The 22,093-nt window shown below is 36.3% G+C and overlaps 1 long non-coding RNA gene across 1 annotated transcript in view; it reads right to left on the bottom strand.

Moving 5' to 3' along the window:
- The window catches only part of LOC122801820, a 1,348,510-nt gene that overhangs the window by 849,686 nt on the left and 476,731 nt on the right, over positions 1–22,093 (bottom strand). The window contains exon 2 of the long non-coding RNA XR_006364809.1: positions 8,438–8,575. This is a non-coding gene — a long non-coding RNA (uncharacterized LOC122801820). The remainder of the gene's footprint in view (positions 1–8,437; positions 8,576–22,093) is intronic.

Consider the following 22,093-nt stretch of genomic DNA (forward strand, 5'->3'; position numbering starts at 1 on the left):
CCTAAATGTGTGGAAGGCATTATAACCTTGCACTGTTGGTGTGCTCTACATGGCTTTAAACCATGTCTCAGTGACCACACAGACATCAGCATTCTATAGAGGAAAGAGAGCTTCTAGGGAGTGGAGTTTTTTTGTTTAGACTCTTAGCATTGAGCAGTAATGCCTTTAGATTTTTTTGGTTTTGATTTGCTATGTCAGAAGTAGTTTCAGTTTGGCATTGCCTAAAAAAAGGCACTATGGGGGAAGACAATGTTTTAGCTAATATTCAAAAGCCTAGAGGGGAGAAGTGCAGACCAACCCTGCAAAGCAGCGTGGTTTGTTGGCCATCTCCTTCCATGCTTTTAAATATTGCACCCCCTTGGAATGACACTAGAAACAAAGTCAATTATTAAAGTCAATTATCTTCTCTTTGTATTGTGGAATCATCCTTGGAGAAGATAACATGCTGCTCAATACTAGGCTCATACCAGCCGGAGACACACATTCCGAAAACTCTGTGATGTCTCTCTTCATATAGTCTAGGGAGGTACATCTCAAGTCATTTATTCCCACATGGACTATGATTGAGTTGTATTGGTAATTGTTGTCCAATGACCCGAGTGCATGTCTAATGCGTCGGATCCTAGCCCCTGATAAGCAACTGACCATAACTTTCTCCTTATTCAGCCTGGTGAGAGGGACATCAGTGTGTCTCACGATGGAGTCTCCAATGACTACAATGTTGGATTGTATGGTGACTTGCCTTATGGGCTTAGAGGTAGAGGCTCCATGAGATGTAATTCCATGTATTGATCTGGTGTTGTTTTGTAAGAGTGCATTTGGAGCTGCTGAGGGTATTTGTTATGTGTATTTCATTTAGGAGGTCTTTGTGGTTTAAGAAGATTACATGTAAGTGCCTCAACAAATGTGGGTCTAAATGTCTTCTTTGAATTTTGCATGATGGGCACAGCGTGTCTACTACTGACAACCTTATTGACATTAGAAGTACTTTTATATGAGAGCTTTGCCTCCAGTGACATTGTGTAAATACATCTCTCACATACCATATCAGTTTGTTTGAGAATTAACTGGTTGTCAGTAAACATGAGGCAATGTCTACATTCCCTCAGGATGCCCATATCCACTAAGGCAGTAACAGAGACAGTAGGAAAGTACATATCCATGGCAACAGACCCTTTTTTATTGATTAGACAGTTGGAGTGAGAATATCAATCACTGTCATGAGTATCTGGTTTGCAATTATGTGTATGTATGTATGTGCTTGTCACTGCAAACTAGTTGTCCTATGTGCAACTACATATTGGAGAAATTTCAATTGTGCTTTTACAGGAAAAATGTCACTCAAGGTGTCTGAGTCTGTGCAGAGCACTGCCAAACATTTGAGTGGAAATGAATACACAGACCCTGAAAATTTAAGGATGAAGTATTTAAGCAGATATTCTGAAGTTATAAACAAATCAAGCAGTACTTACTGAAAACAAATAATTAACTTGTCAAGAATGATGAAAAGAGGGGCATCACATGAATGGCTACTACTAATGCTGCTCTCACCGCAGCTTCACTCTGTTGGGACACAATGCTGCTTTGCTTCTTCTCTCACCAGACGCAAAATGTTAGCACCAATCCCAAGAAGAGAAGTAGGCCACAGCCTGTTTGGTGATCCACAGTCTTGTCCCAGATGATGCAAGGGTCTGTAGGCTTGTAGTCTTTTTCTTTTAGATGTCTCAAATAGCAACTAGAACAATCAGGTACAGTAAGCACAGACACTCACTCTCCAACCAGAAACCGTCAGGAATCACCAGGATCAGAATATAGGCACAGATTCCAAGCTGTCACATATAAAGCAGATATTAGGTTTTCTGGTGATTAGCATTCTCCAGGAAATGATGTCCTTGTACTCCTTCTCTCACCAGGAGAAAACAGAAGCACTAATCCTAAGATGACTACTGAGAGGCAGAATGTGGACTCTCCAGTAACTGGTGGTCTTGTTATAGGTTAGATGAAAAAAATGGTTTATCCTAAACACTGCAGTGTGCACTAAGCACTTGATATGAAAGTGGGTAACTTAAGTTTTAGCTGTCTAAAAAGTTAGGTTTCAGTGGTGATCCACTATTTTTAAAAGAGCAAGACAGACTGAAAGGGGTGGGCACTTTTCTATTATGGTACTATGGAATACAGTAGGATGGCCAGTAAATTTAAATAGTTGAAGGAGAGTGATTTCACAAAATGATAATCTTGTGCAAATATGCAAGAGGTTGCATTTGATTTGATCCTCTGAGGATCTGTTGGCTAGACAGAGTTCACATCTAAAATGTCTGTAGGAAATAGAAGAGTGAGGAGTACTTTATGGTGGTCTGGGTAGCTCAAGGAAGAAATGCTCTTGAGGAAATGCTTTGGTCTCTGTAGCTGGGTCATATGCTTAAACAGGTACATCCAAAAAGGGGCATTTTATCTATCATAGGCCTGTTGGGGGAGGAGTAGAGAGGGGTGATAACTTCCTTACATCTGGAATTAATACTCCTGATCATTAATTTGGTTATGTTAAAGGATTTTCTAATAACAGTAGATACATGGTGCTCAAGGGATAGCTCATTGTCAGTGAAATGTCCAGCTCCCTAATGACTGAGCCAACTATGTGGTAGATGCATGTGTATCCAGTATTGCCAAAAGGCAACGTGCTATATGTCTTGGCATTTAGTTTTAGGCTGTGGCTCAGGCATGTTAGTTCCTCCTGAAGAATCTGGAAGCCAGTGGGGAACTGATGACAGCTTCAAGGTTGCACATGACTGCAGACTTAGTCAGCCTCAGGACCTTGATATCAGCCTTGAGATTAGGAAAGTAAATACCAAAGAGAAATAGTCCTAGGATTGATCCCTGGGCAGCACCACTGGAAATTTCTCTTTTTGAAGAGACTGTACCTCCAAAACTAATAGATTAGGGTCTGTTTGTTAACCAGTTTGCTATCCAGGTGGTAATGGACCAAAGGCCTTGGCCAGTTTCAGGTAGTCAGTGTGGGAATTCATATGCCAAAGCATTTTGCATCAATGACTAGCTCAAAGAAGCCCACCAGGTTAAGGACGCAGGATTACCACTTAACAAACTCAAACTTGATTGGGTCCATGGCTTGTAGTCTCCCAAAGTCCTTGCTCCATACCAATGCATGCCATTGCATTTTAGATAATGCTGATGAGGCTTATAGGTCAATAGTTTCCTGGATCAGGAGTGGATTCCCCCTTTGTGGAACAAAACGATGACCACAGTTTTTCATTCCTCTTGCATGAATCCAGTGGAGAGGATGAGGTTGAATAGACTTAGAAACGAATCTCCAAGACAATATCTGTTGCTTACAAGAAGGCAGCCTGGCACATTATCAGGACTCATGGAAAAAGTATTTCTGGCTGTAGAGAGACCTCTTTCATGTCCTTCTCAATGGTAATTAGAGGTGATGGTATGAGTGTGCTTATAAGCTGGGGAATGATAAGGGGAGATAGGCAAGTAAATTTAGAGCTGAATTTGTCCCTAATACATTGGCTATATCCTTAGGGAATGACTAAGTTTTTTAATATATATATATATATATATATATATATATATATATATATATATATATACATACATACATATTGTATATATGGTTGCCCTTTATAACATCATCTCACCATAATGTCGACTCGCTTAACAGTGAGACGACAACATCTAAAGTTTAGAAGAACGAATTCTCAGAATCGCGACTTTCGCTTCCAGGAAACTAACCGCTTGGTTACCACTGACGACCTTTGCCCTTTTCACCACTGTAGTGCAATCTCAGAGTTGGAATATTTAAGTAGAGGGGTGGGGGAACACCCCCCCCCACTTTGGTAGGTTTCATTTCTTTAGGGGGGTTTTTTGTCAGTGGTGGCCAAGGGGTTAATTTCCCAGAGGTGAAATTTGTTGTTCCGGGAATTCACTGTTCTAAACTTTAGATGTTGTCATCTTGCTGTTAATCAAGTCAAAGTTATGGTCAGATGATGCTGTAAAGTAGAACCATATATATATATATATATATATATATATATATATATATATATATATATATATATATATATGTGTCTATGTTGTATATATATATATATATATATATATATATATATATGCTTGTCGATCAAATGAACTGTCGACCAAATAAACTGTCAACCATATGAACTGTCGACCATGTCAGGTAGACCCATATATATATGGGTCTATGTCGGAAGATCAAATTTTCAGAAAATCAAAATTAATATGGCCGAGACTATATAATCAAATTTCTGAAAACTCAAACTTTGAAAAAAAAAACCTGAAAAAAACACAAACATTTACCTAGTTTTATATTTTTGCAGGGGGACAAGCCCCTCTGCATCCCCACACCTCTGTAAATTATATATACCAACTTCGAGACTGTACTACAGTGGGGAAAAGGGTACATTTTCTAATCAACACTATACCACAATCTCCATTCAAAACCTTCAGGTTTTCAAAAAACTTGATCATATGTTCTTGACCATTTGAATTTCAAGTTTGTGAAAACTCGATCATCTGATTATCTGATAGGAACCTGTATATATATATATATATATATATATATAAAATATATATATATATATATATATATATATATATATATATATATATATATATATATAAAATATATATATATATATATATATATATATATATATATATATATATATATATATATACATATATATATATATATATATATATATATATATATGAAAACTACAGCTCTCATGAAGATAAACATAAATGATCAAGAATAGTGCCATTTCATAGCAGTGGCACGCTTAAATCCAATGTTTTGAACATAACATCACTGCCCATTGGTTTATCAAGTCACACAGCTGATAGAGTTGCAGTGAGAATCAAACAGAATTTGATGATCCAATCTCTCTCTCTCTCTTTCTTTCTCTCTTTTATCTTTTATATAATGCTTGATCTTCTAACATTTGGTATGACAACAAGGCAAACTCGCATAGTAATATTTGTTTAGATATTATACTTTGTAAAAAATAATGCTAAGGTAAATAATAGCAGATATTGTTATCCTAGCATTTGGTGACAAAGTAGCAGCATGGCTGTTACACTAGATAACATTTAAATAATTAAGTGATCTTTGAGTCAGTTCACCTTAGGCTAGCTAAAGCAGGCATATATAACTGGACTCAATTATACTGATTTCAAATGTGTCAAGGCTAAACAGCCACTTGAGTAGCAGCATTTTGTCAATAAGGCCATTCTTTAACAACACAAGTACTTGTAAATAAAGAAAAGTCTGATATATTAGAAAATATATCCATGGTGTCAGGCATAGCATCACTTTCACATAATGGGATGAAACTTACCTTTCAGAATGTTTGCATAAGTAAAAACAACCACTAATGTAAGGCACTTAAAAATTAAAATATAAAGCACTTTTCTTGTTAAAAAATAGTACTCATTACAAAGACAAGAGCACTGGTGTTAAAACATCACACTCGTTAATATAAGCTTTAACTACTGCATAGATTGCTATTAGGATACTGCACACATCTAAACTCCATTAAACTACTTTGTTAATAATCAAAACATCTCCTTGCTTATGCAATTATTTTAAAGGTATGCTTGCTAACCTACCATGTAACATGCAAAAATATTAAATGCAATAGTCAAACAGATTACTGAAGATTCAATATTTAAAACTTCTATAACAAGAAATTATAAGCAATTAGTATTAAAGCTCAAAATAATTAAAAAAAATAAGTTCAAAATAGTGAGGCAAAAGACATTCAATGACTTAATTTGTTTAGGACTGTCTCATTGAAGAAACTTTTGTTAGGACCACTTGACTGAACAGAACATTCTTTACATCTGTGTTATAACTTACTCCAAGGCATGGTGAGCTCTGATTACTTGTAGAGAGTACAAGAGATCTTGTTCTGCTTTGTAGTTTGTGTGGAGAAGCCTGCTCCCCACAGAAAAACAAATAATTTGAATGTTCTGTTTTGTCAGGTGGATCCAAGAGGTGCTCAGTGGGCATGTCCTAGGTGAAGTGACTCACGTTTGATGCAAAGATAATAAAAGTGCTGCTGAACTGCCAGATCAGGAGGCAAAATATATAGTTTCCACCTAAAAGAAATGTCAGTGAAATGTAGCCTGCAATCTTTACTAAAATATGCATTTACCCAGTTTGATTAGTCATTTAATTGAAATTACATGTACGAATTATGCAGTATTGTAAACAAACAAAAAAAAAAACATATGGGACACAGAGCACAAACCTGAAATCAAATGCAAATAGTTACAGAGGAACACTAGTACTAAAGTGCATTAAAGCATCATAGTTAATAAATACGGTGTATCACATATTCTTGTGTCTTTGGGCTCCCTCTGGTCTGCATTTAGGCTCATTCCTGTGACTAGATTATTTTGTTCCAGGATGACACATGAATACTGGATTAGAGCAGCTCAGAAGAGACATTCACTTTTCCACCAAATTCACCTTTCATGTATCCGTTATGATCTAAGTTTTACTTTTCATTTGCAACCTCTGTGACAATGGTGGCAGAATCTATGAGCCTAGACTTGCAGAAGTGGTCCCACATATGCAGAACAACTTAACATGGAGATGAGAAACCTCCTTTCTCAGTGCAGATAGCTGCCTATAGATTACTTGCTACATCATCTTTCAAAATGCCTCTTGTGATATAACACTTAAATCATTTTAAAGTCCTTAGCCTAAAAGCATTTTACTTGTTAGCTAGAATCACCTTAATAATATGCATGCATGTATGAACATATTGTTAACTGTGCAAAAATGCAGTGCAAATAACCCTTTTCAGCCATGACCCAAGCTCTGCATAGAGCTTAATACAAACAGGCAGAGCTTTTTGAGGGTTTAGAGTTTACCTAAGTTGACTGATGTTTATATAATCATATATATCTATATCTAATTTCTTACACACACATCTCTCTCTCTCTCTCTCTCTCTCTCTATATATATATATATATATATATCAGTATACTTTAGTAGACCGACAGCTCACTTACCCGACACCCAGTTGCCCGAGACCACAAGACCGACACCTTCAGAACACCGACATCCAGAAGACTGACGTATCACGTGAGGTAAGTAACCTCTTGCCCATCCCGATTAAATTAACTAAAGTAAGCAAAACTAAACCCAACAATATGGGAGGCTTCACCCCCCGCCTTTGCCCCCCACACCTCCTTAATACCGTGGGAGTAAGGAACAAAGTTCAACAGGATGGCCAAGCACTTACTTACCTTGTGTGAAACATTGGTCTTCCAGATGTCGGTCTTCTGAAGGTGTCTGTTTTGTGGTCTCCAGCAACTGAGTGTTGGGTAAGTGAGCGGTCGGTCTACTGAAGTAGACCCATATATATATATATATAGATATATATATATATATGTATATATATTAGATATAGATATACATATATATATATATATATATATATATATATATATATATATGTGCATAGATATATATATATATATCTATGTATCTGATACACCCACCCACCCACACACACACACACACACACACACACACACACACACACACACACACACACACACACATGCATACATATATATATATATCAAGTCACAGTTCCCGGTGTGTTCTTGTTGCAGTTCTGAAACTTTCTCTTTTTGTGATTCACATACTTCTTACTTGACAATATTTAGGACAGCAGCACATTGTTTGCAGGTGTGTTTGATGCCTCACTGGAGAATGCCCTCTTATTGCTAAGAAGGTACTTCAATTATACTTTGAAGGCCTAGCAATATAAAAGCTGACCCTGCTTATGAAGGGCTGTCGAATTCAACAGATTGTTTCAGCTAACAGATCAAGTAATGCCACTGTAAAACCTGCCTAAAGTTTTCTTGCCTATATTTTCAGAAAATGTTTTGAGGCTAACAATAGTCAGTTATCTGCACTTGTAAAAAAACAAAACTTTAAAATAATGGTAATATTTAAAGCAACTACGTGTAAATGTCTATGTGTGCATTAACAAGATAAACAATTTTCTGCAATCTCATATAATGCATTGAACAAACTTCTTTATCCACCTAAAGTTTCTAGAGGGTATGCTTACTAAATATATGTCTGAAAATGTAACCTTGTGTCACAACTGTCAGCTAAAGTCAGATGTATTCCTTGCTTCATTTATAAATCAAATAAGCTTTTTAGTCTATCTACTTGCTTTTCTGTTGAAAAACAAAATAATGACAACCAGTTCCTAGAATATTTGGAAAGTATTAGCATGTGCTTGGTGTGGTTTCTACCAGTTAATATACCATTTTAGCATGTATGTATTACTGCTAGGTTTAATAATACTGGTCCTTTAACATTTGCAAACAACTATTATAATAGCAAGCACCATTTACTGCTTACCTTTAGAAGTTTGTAGAAGACGACTCACAACTTCTCAGTCTTCCTAAACGTGGTATTCCATTATGTTCATATTCAAGTGCCAAGGTTTCCAGTGTGGTCCATGGTGCTATATATTCATAATTTGCTTACTGGATTCTTCTGCAAGAAGACATTTAAATTATATGTTGGATCATTTGGAAACTATAAAGATTTATTTATCCTTATATTGATAATGTACCGATTGAATGCATCTGGTTCTATTAAGAAAAATATTTTACTTCCACTGCATTTAATGTAAAAAGGAAATGTTGGAGTTTAAAAGCTGAGACCATATTATATGAACTCTCACATTAATTCTCATAGAATGTTACATGAAAGAAAACGTATTGTTATTCACTAGGTGAATCTATTTTTTTAGTGCCTTAAATAGTGTTTTCAGATAAGTCAGTATGCCTCAGGATAAAACAAGATGAGAGAATACTTGTCTCCTTTACTTTATCAAGGCCTTTCATGAAAAATATTCGACACATTTATTAGCCATGATGTTCTTAACTGGAATGGAGCGGTGCCTTACACATACATTTAATACTTATGTATCCCATTTTAAGATGCTTGTGATTATTTTTCTGTATATCATATGTGTATCTCCAATACATTTTATTGTCAAAAACTTTCCCATCGTAAGAAGACCTACTCAAGGTTATCTCAGAGCTAGAGTACCTGCAGACTACCTTAAACTCCACCCAACAGTTAAAATAAACGGGAGGCAGTAATTCAAACTAAAAGAAGGAACAACGGAACAATGGAATGTGTGAAGAACTAATTAATATGCTGCATGAAATATCTTATACTATGAGATTACGGACCTCACTCTCACGAATTGTAGCTTTGCCATTCATAGGGAAACTTATCAGTACGTTTACATTTACCCCTATATATGCACTAAATGTTTATTACTTCTGTGTCTATGTCTGTAAGTATCTATCTATTTATCCATCAATTGTCAGTCTCAGTACTAATCTCTTTTTCTTTCTCTTTCTCTTTATACATGACTCTATTGGCAAAAGTCAAAATAAACTATTGTCAAATGGCAAAACATCAACCACTTTCCATGAATGCATATGATCATAAAATAAAAAACAAACAAAACAAAAAACATTATTTTTTTTCAAGGAACAAGGCCCTATGCACTTTCAATGTGGGTGGCTGTGCCTCCCCCATATCTCTGTTACTTATATATACCATTTTTGTGATTACACAGCAATGGGAAAAAGTGAAAAATCACTATACCCCACTGTCACACATTATTGCACAAAATTAAGGGGTTTGGCAACCTGAAAATTAGCAAAAACAATCAGATGATTCACAGGTCAAATAAAAACAGTCAGCAAAAATAACTGATACCATAAATATATACATATACATATATATATATATATATATATATATATATATATATATATATATCACACACACACAAAATATGTATATGTGTGTGTGCATATATACTATATATATCATCTCTCTCCCTCTCTCTCTTTATCACTAGTTTCATAGTTTATATATATATATAATATATATATATATATATATATATATATATATATATATATATATATATATATGTATGTGTGCGCGTGGGTTCCACCATGAAACCATGAAACTCCAAATTCCTGAAAGTCGATCTTCCAAAACAATGAAAAAAAAAATTCCCTAAAATCAAAAGGGCAGAAAATCCCTTTTTCTTGTTTTTTTGCCTGGAGGAAAACCCCATACCCCCCACCAAAAAAAAATAAAAACAAAACAAAAAAAAAAAAAATTATATTTACTAATTCCACAGATGCACCAACTGGAAGAAGAGAGAAATCTTGCTAAATAGTGAATAATTGTGGGCACACAATAAGAAATCATACCAGCAATGATTTCCTGTGGAGAAAAGTGTTCAGTATTATGCCATTTGCCTTATTTTTCCTGCAAGCTACTGAAACTTGTGGAATTTCTCCTACTCCTAGTGTTTCCACAGTGAAACTGTGTGTGTGTGTGTGTGTGTGGTGTGTGTGTGTATATACACACACCATACACACACACACACACACACACATACATGCACATAAACTGACAAGATCAAAAAGTGACTTTTAAAAACTACAAAGCATTTCAAATGATAGATCTAATCCACAACTCTTATTTCCATGAATCTGTTTTTCTGTTTCTTTTAAGTGGTACCTGGGTCATTCTGAATTCCGAATTTAACCAGAAGTTCCAAGAAAATGGAAATACTGAAGTTTCGATGATATGCTCTTATGTTTCATTGCCTTGCTACTCTTTCTTCATGCCACTGAAATGTAAATATCTGTTCCCATTAAGCCTCATGCAGCACAGTGACATTAGCTGTTTATCTGTCTCAAAGTCCATTTCTCAAGTCTTGTTTTACCCAGAAAATCCTGCCACACATCAACCAATTTCTTGTTAGAGGAGTTCTCATGGTTTTCAGTATGTATAAGCTAAGATTCTGCCACTTAATCATGTGTTACTCTTACAAAATATCTTTCACAGCTTTCCTCTCCCTCTGATGATGTGCAGATGGTTATTTAGGGCAGGACTGGCCCTGTATACCATACATTTCCTGCACACCTCCTCTCTTGTGCACCTACAGCTTACTGGTAAACTGAAACAAAAAATAAGTACACACTGCTGAAGGTAGTCTTGCCAAAAAAGAACCAAAGTAAAAAAACAACACAGATGTACCACCATAAACATGTTAAAATCTGTGATTTAATAAAACTCTCAAAAGACAAAACAAACAAAGAGAACATAGGATAAGCGCTTTCGGTAAAACCTTCTTCAGATCCTTTATTCACTCTCATCAAGGCAAAACTTTTAAACAGTGTTCAACCAATCAAGCTGTTCAGGGGCGGTTCCTCTTCCATGCTAATGGAGACAGGTCCCTCTGGTGGTAGTCATCCAAAGTTACAAGTAGCAGGAATAAGTTCTGCTTATTCCCTCTTCCTGTTTCCACTTTCTATGTTTATGCTCCGTTCTTTCAGAATGGGTTTTAGAGGTACCATTCCATTAAAGCCCGGTGGTTTATCTGCTCTCAGTTCCATAATCCATTTGGTCTCTTCCACCTCAGTTCTGTTTCTCATGTCACCTCCCCTTTCGGCTTTCATTCAGCTTCATTAGAGCCATAAATCTGAAACTGTGATTTTCATGATGAGAGTGAATAAAGGATCTGACGAAGGTTTTACCAAAAGTGCTAATCCTACGTTCTCTTCATTTGTTTTGTCTTTTAAGAGTTTTATTAAATCACAGATTTTATCGTGTCTATGGTAGTACGTCTGCATTGTTTTCTGCTTACTGGTAAACTTGCATGAAATGCAGATGTTGCCTGCAATCAGAAAGAAAAATTAATTTAAAAAGAAAAAAGAGCTCTGTATTTCTGTGACAACATAGCTGTTGTAATAATTCTCTTGATTCCTTAGGGATATCAAAGTTTTTCCGAACTTCAGCTCTTCAAAGGCAGATAGGTTGACAATGAAATTATTACCAAGAGACTTTTTAAAAATAATGGCAAATAGGTCAAAACCAGTAGTTACTGCATACAGTTTGACAACTTATTTTGGAGCTGTATAATCATCATTTAGCTAAACATTTACTCCCTGTTTGGTTTGGATGCTGCTTTCAGCCAGAAATTTTTGTAAGAAAACAAAGCATTCTGTTTAATAGTAAGGTACTAACATCTGCAGCATGCTTTTTGCTTTGACATTTTCACCTACCTCTTTATCAGCCTTACAACTGCTGTAAAATAATCCTATACCTACAGGATATGTTTCCTGTGAAGTACGAGGGTGCTTTTATCTGCCCACAGTTATTTCTGGAACTAACAAGCTTCTAGCCTGTGCTCTTATCCACAGTTTACACTTCAGTTCTTTCTTGCTGCACAATTACACTATTTGACTGCACTTTCTGTAATGTGTGCCCCTTCATTACTATGCCCAGAAATATCCTCCACATGATCCATGGCAATAATAAAGTACAGCAGAGATGTCAAACCAGCCTGTTGACATAATATGTTTCTATATAGTCCTCATGTTTTAATACTGCTGTTTTGCATGTGAAGTGATTATGTTGCTTTATATTAGTTACTTACACAGAGTGGAGGTAAACTTACCTGTACAAGTACTTTTCAAAGACTAAAAACATAATTGGACATGGGTTCTCAGTGTTGGATAAACTGACTCTAAATCTAGTAATGCCGCTCTGAGTACAATCTCTTCTAATGCCTCAACCAGCTGCTATCACCCAGACAAGTTATGTCTGCTGCTTAAAGTACATTGTTATTTTTCATGTTGTTCTCTACTGATTTCATTTTGATATTGATCCACAGCTCCAGGCAACTGAAGTACACTGAAATGTACGTCCTGACTTTGGACTGAACAGATATATTTCTAGAAATGTTCTGCATAAAGAAGCATGTAAGCATATGCACTTGATACTATGAACTGTTTTTAAATTATGTTGTCTGATGTACTTCTCTGCCCCATTCCATCTGACATTTTGTTAAGACTTTCCAATGTATTCTCAGTTATTTTCTCCTAAACCCTGCACCATGAGTATTTTGTAGGCATTGTAGGCTAGCGTTGCTATTCCAATGAAACATGGTAATAGAAGATAATAAGCATCCAACATATTCTCGTTCACAGAAGGACACCATCGTCTTCAACATACTAATGCCACCAAACTAGCAATCAGTTATCCAGACCTAGAGATTACAGTTTAAGTTAATGGTGTATATGAACCATGACCTGCCTGCATGCGACGATAGTAGTGACAGCACATGACATTTTTATAAGTTACTTTGGTGTGTCAGCACTTGTGTGTGTATATATATATATATATATATATATATATATATATATAATTCAAGTTAATAAGGTATCATTAGGTGCACTGTCCTTAATTCCTTCAGTGAGCAACATGACAGACTACCTTACTCCATAAAACAGAACATTTCATCAAATTAAACTGCATCCTTCAGTTTGGTGTGTACCACATTGCATTACAGTACAGGGGGATACTTCTTACATGCCAGTGATGTTCTATGCAAGTGCTAGATTTTATTTTATTCTGTATTATTAATTAATGGCACAAGTGAACATTTTAAGCTCTAATTCAGGGTAAATGTTTATAAATCGATTATTTATACTTTAATTGAGTTAACCATACTGGGTGAGGCTCACTTTCAGATGGGACCCAAGGGGGAAGAACTCTCTCTGAGCAATAAAAATAACACTGTGATCAGAGTAACCAAGACAACGAGTGAGAGCTGAAGCAGTACACCACTTACAACGTGTCAGTACATACACAAGTATTGCTTCAATTGCCACTGCAGGGTACCATGGTGGTCTTAGCTAGGAACATGTGCATGGATGAGTGCTTCATATGCTTACCAAACATCCCATTCTCCCTTTTAATGTAGAAGAAAAAATAAATGTAACCCAGCAGTGGACCTATTACTTAATATGACATACTTCTTATACATTTCCAGATTCATTTTCTGTCTAGGTTTTTGCTGACATTGTATTCTTATGGCCTTTGAATAATTCATCTTGAACACAGTGAAGTATATTATGCATCAATTTTTTTTCCAAATGGTGCATCCATCATAAATAAAACATTTTGTAATATTTCTTAATGTTAACAATAGTAATAATAATGCTTGATACTTATTTTAATAACTATGCAATTTCTTTTTTAAGCATGGTGCACTCCATTTCATAAGTGTACCCTCTAAGAAAGTTTCCAGATGCTAAGGGCAGTGCCTCTGTAGTCTGACTGGACTTGGAGCAGTGACCTCAGTATGGCCATTGGGTGAGCTTATTCTTCTGATGGTTGTTTGGCACCAACATCCTCATCCTGGTTGTTGTGCAACATGTTTGAGTATTCATGATTTTGTTCGTTATCACTGTTTGTATGTACTACTGGTGAATCACTTCTCTCTGGAAATGCACATGGTTATCCTTTTGCATTTTGTGATCTGGCCAATCTCCCATCTGGTATTGATTTGCTTTGCCATTAACCCAGCATTTCCATATTACCATCTAGTTAGTCAAATGTGTCCTTCAAACTCAATTGATTTTTACAATATCTAGATGGTAAGCAGTTCTTAACCGGTTGAGTGCCATATCCAATACCAGCAGTGTACGTAATAGCCTCAGTCCTGAAAACAGTTTTGCCAGTTTATCACATATTGGTGATATACTCTTTGCTAAGTGCTTCATGTTCCATGGCAATACTTGCTGTCTTGTGATAAAACTCATCAGATGTGTGTCATACATTTGTGAAACTTCATCTTGTGCCATTCCCTGTGAACATCTAGTTTTACTGATGACCTGTCTAAGGATTAAAAAAATAAAATTAGGAATGAGTACTTACTTTGTTGCAGGGAGCTTTGGGAGATGCAGTAATTCATGGCATGATAAAATATATGCTTTTCATCATTTATCCATAGTGGTCCTTTAATATTAGTATACGTGTATTATGTGTATCTCATATGTGGCTTCGTAGTAGTGTGAAAGCAGGCACTGAATGCCTGATGCCATTTTACATCATAAGTGTTTTGAATTCCTTTGTTGTAACATGAGCCATTGTCCTTAATAATCTGTCTGGAAAACCCATGTATTGTAAACATTATCTTTAAAACTGATATTACTTTTTTACATACCATTGATTGTGTACATATTATCTTAGGCCATGATGAGTGTGTGTCAGCTGAAGTTAGAAATGAGGACTCCATTAAAAGACCTAAGAGTAGCTATGGATATGTTGACATGGCACAGATCGCTATTCACATGGAACTGTGGGTACTTCAGGGTGCATATCTTGGAGGATTTCACATCCAGTATAGCTTTTTGCTGCTAGTTCTTCAGCTTCCTTACCAGTGCCAGCCCTCCCTATCAAACTTCAGAATATGGACTTCATTGTTACCACCCCTAAGTTCTCCTTGTGTGTAAATTCCAGTGCCATAGAATTTAATGTTGATGGAATTATCTCTTTGTAACCACATAATAAACTTCCTATGAGAAAAGGTTGGACATAAGCAACTATGATCCATATACCATCCTTTTATGACTAATGAGTTGTAACAAAAATGGATCACATATGGTTTCACTAACCATATAAGAACACTGCTAAAAGGCAAATGCATAACAGCTACTGTGTAGTGCATCACCATAGGATCCATGCATAACAGCTAATGTGTAGTGCATCAGCATGGGATCCATGCATAACAACTAATGTGTAGTGCATCACCATGGGATCCATGCATAACAGCTAATCTGTAGCGCATCACCATGGGATCCATGCATAACAGCTAATGTGTAGTGCATCACCATGGGATCCTGGCATAACAGCGAATGTGTGGTGCATCACCATGGGATCTATGCTTGCTGGTTCCTTTGGACTTTTGTATTCTAGTTGTGGCACCTCAATGTGTAGTGCATCACCATGGGATACATGCATAACAGTTAATCTGTAGTGCATCACCATGGGATCCATGCATAACAGCGAATGTGTAGTGCATCACCATAGGATCCTTGTATAACAGCTAATGTGTGGTGCATCACCATAGGATCTATGCTTGTTGGTTCCTTTGGACTTTTGTACTCTAGTTGTGTCATCTCAATGCTGTCATACTGCTTGGTTCCATTATATTTCACTGTCATACAAAGATTACCCTGGGATGGAATCCAGTGTTGTAACCTCTTAGCAGTCTCTGTGGCTATCCCTATTTTTGTGATGCAGATGGTTAGTATGTGTGTGTGTGTGTGTGTGTGTGTGTGTGTGTGTGTGAGTCTTTCGGCTTTTCCCGGTTAGGGGTCGCCACAGCGGAACTCCGGTCTGCTAATGGTCATAAATCTATAATTAAGAACTTTTTTTCTGTATAGATATTTGCTACATTTCTTTACTCCAAAGATTAGACTGAGGGCCTCTATACTCATTTAAACATCATTTTAGTCTGTAATTTTGATGCAAGTACAGTCAATTTCTCTGTACCATTATGTAGTATATGTGAAAGAACAGCACTGCATCCATGTCAAAGCCTCACAAGCCAACCTGATAAGCAAAACCAAACAAGGGTGCCTGAGTACCTTTTACAAAAGGGATATCTGTAAGATGTTTAGAAGGGAGATTCTTATTTTTTAATTTCCTAACAGGCGCATTTATAGTCCTCTATCTCTTTCTGTAAAGGATTCATCCTGTAGCAACTCATTTAGTTGATTTAAACCCAGAATGAAGTTCATTCAAAACTTTTGAACATTGTTTACCTGTCCTGTGCAGGATATAACTGGTAACACATTCTGAAGCCAAACTTTATTTTTATGTTATTTATATGTATTTATGTTACTTATACATATTTCTTAACTGGGGAGAGAACTGATCTTGATGAATCTATTTCAGACTCAGCCTGGGAGCGAGATCTGGTTAAATGACTTGCTCAGTGTCTCCAGCTGAGCAATGGATTCTGGCGGAATCAAATTCTGGACCTCTGAAAACAGCTCGCTAATAGATCCCTAATCCTCTGTTCCAATTGCAAGATTAATTGCTTTTTCCCCCTGGCTTGTAACACATATTCTTACTATATAACCACCATATGCAATTTTGTCTTTAAAAAGAAATCATACTTGTCTTTGTTTGAAGAGCACACTTTCTTAGCCTGTCCAACTGTTTTTGTGAGTCAGATATCACATGCATAGCGTTAGATATCGACAGTTCCTTAGTATACCTTATCAATTGCTTGCTGCCAAAAGACAGGCAGTGAACTCTCTCTGGAAATCAGCTTGTTATATTTGATCAGCACTTTAATTATTTTAATATTAGGAATTCCTTGAATACTCTTTCATCTGTATTTGTAGACATGCCCACGTTAAGTAAAGTGATATTCATTAATCTGTCCCCTGCCAGGGTTCACAAAATATTTTCAGTACTTTGTGTCAGATTTGGTAAATCGGTACATAAAAATCAACTACCAATCATTAGCGGACCGGAGTTCCGCTGTGGTGACCCCTAACCGGGAAAAGCTGAAAGACACAGACTTTGTGTGGGATACTTCACAGACTTAAGTAGATTTTTATTTGTGATTATATTTTTACAGGCAGGAGCATCTCCTATTTTATCTTTCTCAAATACTGGCACTGTTAGTGTAATCCAGTCACCTCATTTCATTTTAGAGGAGCCCAGGAGCACTTTCTGTGTTCTCTATGGGTTTTGTTCTGTCTTGGATCAGTAGGCTTAAGGCTTTATAGACTTTTTGGGGCTACTATTTATTTCTAATTAGGTTTCTGGTTTTATTCCACTGGATGTTCCTATCACTTTGGGAGAGGCTTGTGTGACAATAGGAGGTACTGCCAGCCATGCCAAGAAGAAGTAAGGCAGTGGATGTAAGACTTGTGCCAGCACAGCTAGCTGGAATTTTATAAATAATCTCATGTCATTAGTATATCAATCTGATCTGTACAAATGTTAGTGCTGAAAATGTATTTGTGAGCTTTGTGTTAATTGTGTTAGAATGTATCAAAAGTGCATGCTGCTGAAATGAAGTGAAATGTGCATGTATTATGGTAACTGAGTTAAATGTATAAGTTTCAGTAAAGGACACTGACATAGCAATGGTTAACCAGCTGAATTATTTTAAGAAGAATAAGGGAAATGCAAATGAGATGGCAAATCATTAAATAGCACCACACAGTGCTGAGAAGGCCTGGAGAGAGTAGGTCTGTGCAGCCATTATCTGTTAGTTTTTGTAAAGAAGGGGGAAGTGTTGTATATGTTTATGGCTCCAGGAATTGCCATAAAAGTTCTAAATGTGTATTGTAGCAGTCTTCTAAAGTCCTGTCTCAAACTTCTAAAGGAGATATTGTGGGAACCTAGAGTCAGGTAACCAGATGAGGTCATTCAGCAAGTCATCTTGGATATTATATTTTACTGGGAGTAATCTCAGAATATAGAGTATTCTGTTTGTGGCCTAACTAGAAAGACTGCTCATGTATTTCATCTTGCCTTGCCCAAGTAAGTAAGTTACTAGGGAACAGTAAAATTATTTTAGAGTCAGTCAGGAATATAGTGAAGCTTAGCTTAGATATTGTTTTTCTTTAATTATCTGAGTCTGTATTTCGATGTAATTTTCAATATTTTCTGCGATTTGAACTCTGTGGTTTACTGTGAATATATATTCAGTATTTTCATGTACTTTTATTACTTATTATTAAATATATTTAATACTTTTTTTATGGCTGGTTCTTGTAGAGAGTATCTAACTTTTGAGAGTACTTATATTTATTTGGTGTCACTGTGTGGGCCACTCCAGAAGGCCTAGCCATCTTGGTGAACTACTACCATTTGTATTAATATTAATATTATAAAGTATAACTGGGCACCCTTTGTTAAGGGACTTAGAGTAGCTGATTGTAGAGTGTCTGGTGGCAGTGAATCTACCTTATAGTCTGGGCAGAAGGAACATAGCTAGTAAACCTGTGGCAGCGATTCCCAGGTGTGTGTGTGTGTGTGTGTGTGTGTGTGTGTGTGTGTGTGTGTGTGTGTGTGTGTGTGTGTGTGAAAATTAAAAAAGAGTGTGTGTCAGCTACTTGGGGCAGGGACATGAAGCACTGTGTTTACAGAGAGGGTATTGGAGGACTTGGCTTGGACACTCAGCTGAGGACCTAACCCTACAGCTATACCAGGGGGAGTCTTATTGGGTACCTGGAGGGAGACAGATATAGAGACATCCAGACCCCGGGCTGAGTGTGTTCCCTGTGTGCTCTTAAGGGAAATTGTACTTGATGCAGAGAGGTCTGGATCTGGAAATACTGAATGCATCCATTTGTATTCCAAGTGCACGTGCCTCCCAGTGTCAGTGGTGAGGACTCAGGTTCCTCGATTACTGGCCCAGTGTGGGGATGACACATAGTGGTGCCCATCACATATTGGTAGCAGTGGTGGGCATCACAGCTTGTTTGGCATTTGCTAACAATTATGATAAAAAATGCCCTCTGTAATTACACACAAAGGTATCTGTCTTCTGTGTTTTCCCTGCATATGTTGCAGGCACAGTTATTTTGCCCTTCAGAATCACCTTTACTTATGCAAATCTTTAGGAACACCTGACAGACCCAGAATTATGTGCAAAAATAGTATTTCATACTCATACATATAACTCTTAGCAAATACACTCCTGTATCCAACTCTATTACAGGATATACCTATCTCATGTATAGAGTTTTCTAGCAGCTTGAATCATGCTATGCAGCTCTAATGTTTCTGATGACTAAATATAAATGTACATTAAATTATGATCTAAATACATCATTGTGTATTTTTTTATATCTTTCACATGGATTCGGATCAGAAAAACATAGGGATACATATCATGTCCACAAACAACTCAGGGAAAACAATGACCTCAACATTAATTAAATGCAAGAATTATCAATATAAGCATTTTTGTAGGGGGTACATATATGACACATTTGGGGGTGTTGTCCTCTTATTCCAATTAATACGCTAACGTCATTGTCATATGTCTTTGGAGAAATGGCATCAATTGGAGAATGAAAAAATGATCCTGTATCTTGTCTGCAACACTTTGTTACACAGTACAGTATATTCAAGCTATACCAACAGTTAAATAATGCAAGAGTACAGAGCAACATCATATCTGCCTTACTTAAAACCCTCAAAAATCCTATTCAGCACCAACTATACCTCAAATATTAAAAAATGCCACAGCACAAATGACACAGGAACACCAGCACAAGGTTAATATTCTGATATTGCTACTGGTATAAACACTGAATGCAGTAATCTCTTATGTTGTCGACACATAACCCCTAACTAACTGATAGCCTATACTATATAAGCATCCATTAATATTGTAACTGCAGGAACATGTTATAAATTGTGCTGTATGAACATAAAATTAGATACATTTGGTAATCTATAATGAATTTATATGTTTTTACTAATATTGACACATGATAACAATTTATTGTTCACAGCAGTAGTCTCAAACTCCTTAATACTGTAAAGATTATTTGTGTCTTACTAGTTTTAAATGTCAGCTAGTTTATAGTGCAAGAAGCACAATGATTATGCTCCAAAATCACGAAAAGTAAACTTGTTAAGCATGACCTCTAGTGCAAGACCTCATCTTAACAGAGCTTAAGGTAGGGATAACCCCTGTCCCTCTTTGCACAGGACAGTTCCTATTTGGGCAGTTGTGTTCTGCCAAAAATATGAAAAATAGCAAATGCCCTGAGAATTTAAGATAAAAATATTTTCTAACATACCTTTAATAATTGAATAAGATGTTTATATCTTAAACATACTGCTATAATATGAAACAACATATACAAATCAAATTCTTCATGACTTAGCTTTTATTTTGGCAAAAAAAAGTGAAGTGCACTCCTTTATACTAGTTGTAAAAATGGTTTGTCATGCAAAATCACACATTTATCTTAAAATGCCACACTCTGGACATTTGAAAAGGTGACAACCCTAGCTTGGGGTCAGACCTCTCAACCAATCGGGGACAAATTTCAACAAAATCAGGGACAAGTCAAGAAAAACTCAGGGACAATCAGGGACACTTTTAAAATATTAGTGCTATTAACTTGAAACACTGACAGAATCAAAGCATATGAATTAATACACATTTTCTGAAGTAAAAGAAATCTATAACTCTTAATTATTGTCATTATTCATTAAGTGTAATTCACCACCTTTCCTCCAAAAATCGTTAGTTTTAGGAGGGATTAAGAGGGACAGAGCTAAAACTTGAGTCAAAATCAGGGACATCCCTGAAAATCAGGGACAGTTGAGAGGTATGCTTGGGGTGCTTAACAAAAGTTTGTTAAGGACACTTTAAGCAGTGTTAAGCATGAGCCTCACACTAAGGACTAGCAATGGATTGTGCTGGCCAAAGAACAGCAGCAGCAGAAGGTGAACCAACTTTTAAAGTGTTGCAGAATGAAACATCGAACAACTTTTAAAAGCTATTAGAACTTCACTCTCCCATATTTCCAGGCAGAAAGTGCTGCAGAATGAAATGTCTAACAACTTTTAAAAACTGTTTTACCTACCGCCAGAGCAGTACTTTACTTCTGGCTGTTGTAATTCTAATTACTAGCCATTCCTGATTTTAACTTATATTTTTGCCATGTCCCTTCCAAAATGTTGGCTTTTCTAGTAAAGTACTGAGGATTACAGGCAGAAATATCAGGCATCAGAGTTTCATGTTAATGCAAAACCTGTTGTTTTATTAACTTTTTAAGGGAATTAGAGCAATATTTAAAACTGATTTTGATCCATTATCCCCCACACATTATTTTGGATCTGTCCAAAATTCTTAAATAAAGAAGTTGTGAGGTCTGCAATCTGTTTCATAGTGCTTGTCAAGGGGTTTGCCTGATTCCAAAGCTGATAAACACACTCCTGCACTTTTTTTCTATAACTGATTGTACATGGAACAGATAAAGTTCCATGCAATACAAAGAATTATGATTGCCTTACTGATCACAGACTTTGGTTATGTGTCACCAACAGAAATGTCAAGATAATCCTATTGAACTTAGCTCTTGAGGTTAATTTTTTGCATACATGTCTCAAAGACATAATAAG

This window comes from Protopterus annectens, chromosome 5.part0 (genome assembly GCF_019279795.1).
Source record: "Protopterus annectens isolate FY-2018-M chromosome 5.part0, PAN1.0, whole genome shotgun sequence".
Lineage (NCBI taxonomy): Eukaryota > Metazoa > Chordata > Ceratodontiformes > Protopteridae > Protopterus > Protopterus annectens.